Here is a 4,679-nt window from a genome sequence, read left to right as displayed (position 1 = left end):
ACACACACAAAATAATAAAATTTTTTAAAAACATTTCTTTTTCTAAGGTTAGTTAACTCAGCAGCTTATTAACATCAGTGTTCTGTGCTAGTTTTGCTTCAATTTTCTTTTGCTTTTATACCTTCAAAATGATTAAAATTCATACAATGTAGTTCAAAGAAAGAACTTCACATATAGTTTTCATATGAGGGAAGAAAATAATCTAAGCTACTCTCTTTGAAACCTCACTTGCTAGTTTTGGGTGACAAATCATATTCAATACCTGAGGTAAGGTATAAAGGGCGGTGTCACCTTCTGTAAAAGGAACAAGGACAGCATGGGGAAGGGCCAGTCTGAACCCTACTAACTCCACAAGGGGAATTTGACCCCATCAACAATATCCTCAGCATAAAACGCGTTCTTGTAAGATCAGACTTGACCCCCTATACTCTTCCACCTACTTCTACTAATCATTGGGTCTGAAACTCATTACAAATGACCATATAGACTATACAGAATCTCTTTTTCATGATAGTTGTGGGGTTTTCTAGGGAAAGAAGTTGGTGAAGAGGCACAGGGAAAGTGCGGATTCAGTAAATAGCAGTTACAAGCCAGGTTGACAGTAAGAAATAAGTCCTCAATTAGTTCCAACAGCTTCTCAGTCAATAGCAAGATAACTCTAACACACGGACCTCTGGACCTGAAGGACATACATTGCTTTCCCTTCTTTCCTGGTGTATAGCTCCCCATCTCAAGGCTTTCGGCTCTGCCTTTGTCAAGCTATGCGTTGCCACTGTTTTTCTACAGTTAGGTTGGTTCTCTCTCTTATGTTGGACTCACAGCTGTAGATGTTGAAGATGCTGATCACCAGATAGCCACATATTTACAGCTGAGACAACTGGAGGGACCATGCCTCCCAGGGAGGATAAGGGTGGTAAGTGGAGCCTTCATTTTCCTTGCATATTCTCATCTAGCCAAGTGGTCAGGTCTATGGCAATGGATAGAATAGTCATTCTTTTTTTTTAAATTTTTTTTTATTATTATTTTGTGTGCATGTACCGTTAATCAGATCTGACTGGTACAGGAGGATATTGCGCCTCCTTCTCCGGCAGAGCATCTGGTGGATTCGAACCGTGTTCCTCTGGGATTGCAGTGCAGCTTCTTGCCACTAGGCCACCAGAGCTCCCCTAGAATAGTCATTCTTAATATCCTGTTACTACGCACTTGGCTTTTCTAGTCATTGTCCTTCATATCTGAAGGATCCACCTTCTCCTTACATTTATGAAAGTATGTAAGCCAGCTACTTCACACCTTTTGCTTTAGAAGGAGCATCTGCATCCATAAGCAAAATTCCAGGCTAGAACAAATGATCAGATTATAGCAGTCAATACTAGCACATGGAATGAAATATCTTCCCTTCATCTGCATGAGTTCTGGTCATTCATGACTAGGTCCGAATGAGCATCAGCGACAAAAGCAGGAGTCCACACTTCTTCCTGCATTTCAGACCAGCTGGTCTCTACTCAGCTTTGGCCACACATGGGCCAAGTAAACACATCAAACATCTTCAGGCGTCCCTGCTCCGCAGGCTATCAACTTTTCTTCACTTATATTTTCATCATACTAGCTGGATAGTACCAAAGGAACACATCCAAACTCAGCCTGTACTTTCATTGCTCTGTGCCTCCCACTTCCACTCATTAAGTGGACCAGTAAAGCATATTTGCCACCTTCCTTTAACTTCAGACTTTAAGAGGAACTTTGATGGCACCAGGTTTACCTTGCTTTAATGCATTGACAAAATCTCTCTTTTTCTACTTCTTCTCAAATGTAACTCTCTTCAGAGTACTGAGTGAGGCTTAATTTTCCCAGGCCAAGTCCAATGTTCTCTACCAAATTCTACTACTTTCAACAAGCTTTCCCTTAAGGCAAAATTTCCTTTTTGTCATATTCATTTAAGCACTAGCTAAAGGCAAGCTTGGACCAGGAAGCAGTATTCAGAAATGTGTGATTTGGGGATGCATCCTGTCTCCTACCATTTCTATTTACATGCAGAACAGGTCTTTTGGGAGCCTGGACTTTATGAGGAGGAATGTGGCCTCAGGATTTGAGGAAGACTCATCAACAGTTATGTTATGCAGATGACACAACCTTGCTTGCCAAAAATGAGGAGAACCTGAGGCCTTTGATGCAGAAGATAAAGGACTGCAGCCTTCAATATGGATTGAAGCTCAACATCAAGAAAACAAAAATTTTCTCCACTGGACCAATTGGCAGTATTATAATAGATGATGAAGTGATTTAGGTTGTTAACAGCTTTAGTTTGCTTGGCTCCACAATCAACACTCTTGGTACCAGCAGCTAGGAAATTAAAAGACAAATTGCATTGGGGATGGCTTCTGTCAGAGAGCTCTCCAAATTACTGAAGAACAAGGATATCAGTCTGGAGACTACAGTGCACCTGATCCAGGCCATAGACTTTGCAATTACTTGCTATGCATCCAAGAGCTGGACAGTAACTAAGGATGACAGAAGACGGATAGATGCCTTTTAGTTGTGGTGCTGGAGAAGAGTGTTGAACATAACCCTTGTACTGCCAGGAGAACAAACAGGTTTGTCTGGAGAGGGTGATACCAAGCTGCTCCCTGGAGGCAAGGATTTTTAAGCTCCGTCTCACATACTGTGGGCATGTGGCCAGGAGGAACCAGTGCTTAGAGAGGGACATCATGCTTGGAAAGGTGGAGGGACAGCACAGGAGAGGAAAACCTAGGATAAGATACATTCTCTGGAGAAATGGGATTAGATCAGTTGGAGATTATGAAATTGGACAGACTTCAGAGCTAATGTACATAGCGTCACTATGAGTCACAGGCATCTTGATGGCACATAATAACAATAATAAAGGCAAGCTTACATTCTTCCTCGAAATTACGATATACTTCATCATTACAATCTCCAGTATTTATTGTTAAACTATATCTTACTTCCTGAAGTATTTTAACAAAAACCTTTTTTATTTTTACTTTAATTTATATTGGTTTACATACAAAATTCATATTCATTGTGTATCATTCATGTACACATTGTGTTTAATGTAGAGTTATTGTGGTTTAATGTACAGTCATTGTAGGTGTAGGGTTTAGTATAGGGTTATTGTAAGGTTCTTTTAGGACAAGAAATATATGTCTTAAAGACTTGGGTGCATCAACTGCTAAAAAAGAGACTCCAACAGAAGCAATCTTGAACAGAAAGACTAAAATCAAATGGGGAAGTGGGCAGATTCCACGAAGACTGATGTCAAGTACAGAGCCAGCCAAGTTGGAGAAGAAGAGACGCTGATTATGCTGCTCAGCAGAGTTGTGACATTACTGTTGCTATTGCCCTAGGCCACTCAGGACCATGTCACGTATGGGAGCAACAGCCCTCCCTGAACTCAGAGCCATCAGCTCTCCCAGAATCTGTACAATGGCCTAGAGCGCACATTCACCCATGGAAAATGTAAATGTCCCAAGAGAAAAAGAAATGACAAAAACGGCAAATAATGTCTCTCATATCCAGTGTGCGGATGGCTATAATCCGAACCCTAAGGCCTCTGAAACAAAAATCAGCTCTGCTTGCAAGGAATCCGCCAAGGTCTGGGTTTTTATGAGAAGCTGCTGGACTCAAACATTTTTACAAGCGAACCTTTTCTACTCCCAGATGGCCCTGTGGGTCAGCTTCGTGCCTCCCTACTAGGCTTCAGCCAACTCTTGTAGCCTAAAGGCCATCACAGGGAGATTCAGCTGACTCCAAGTCCCAGTTTCAGCTTGCCATGGCAGCACCTCCTCTTGTGCCTCAAGATTCTCTGCAGCCTCCAGACTTGTGGCTGTAGATGCCCTGATCTTTGCCCACAAAGTGGACACCTTGTGTCCCTAAAGTCAATGGCTTATGAACAACACCAGGGCTTCCATGGTTCAGCAATAGGGAGATCAGTCTACAACCCTGGGGACCTTTGAGGCAACAATTAGCCCACTGATTCTAACAGGATTTGTGTATGTTGAGTAACTACCAGAACTGTCTGACTCCATGATAGCGACCTATGAAAAAATTGTTTCTTTATTAAACGAATAGGGGGAAATGTAGGGTTAGTTTAGAGTTACTTTAATGTAGGGTTAATGTAGGGTTATTTCAGGGCAAACATGTCTTCAGGACTTAGTTATGTGGCTTGAATGCGAGGAGTTCCCAGAAAGAAGACTGCAAGCAGTTCTCATACATCTTGAGACACTTACTCCTTTGAGAGTAGAAGCAAATGTTCCAGTTCTTGATAAGGATGTTGCAAATATAAGAAAACACAGCTTATGAATACAAAGAAGTCTTGCTTTTATCTATCAGTGTACTTGGCCCATACTGGCCCTTAAAGTTTCCATTTCTTTGTGAACTATTTCTTTGTTTCTGATGCTAATAAAAGCAGGGGTTCTAGAGTTTTTCAGGGCTGTTAGCCCGAGAGAGCCTCTAGCCCTCTGGAACCACATTTTGCTTTGCTAGTCTTCCTTCGGCTCCACCCCTGAGAAACAACAGCTGTCAAGCGGTCTGTGAATCTTAGTGACCCTATGTAAAACAACCCTAAATCCTGCTCTATCCTGTGCCAATCTTATTATCTCTGACACACCTACTGCCATTACTCCAGTCACTGAGTCAATCCATCTAATCGAGGATTAGGT

The 4,679-nt window shown here is 41.8% G+C and overlaps 1 pseudogene; it reads left to right on the top strand.

Moving 5' to 3' along the window:
• The first annotated feature begins 1,436 nt into the window (after nucleotides 1-1,436).
• Nucleotides 1,437-3,894, top strand: LOC102861723 (annotated as a pseudogene).
• The last annotated feature ends 785 nt before the right edge of the window (nucleotides 3,895-4,679 follow it).

Source organism: Elephantulus edwardii, unplaced genomic scaffold (genome assembly GCF_000299155.1).
Source record: "Elephantulus edwardii isolate Elephantulus edwardi_28Jun2011 unplaced genomic scaffold, EleEdw1.0 scaffold00336, whole genome shotgun sequence".
Taxonomy (NCBI): Eukaryota; Metazoa; Chordata; class Mammalia; order Macroscelidea; family Macroscelididae; genus Elephantulus; species Elephantulus edwardii.
This window is presented reverse-complemented; position numbering and strand designations above follow the sequence as displayed.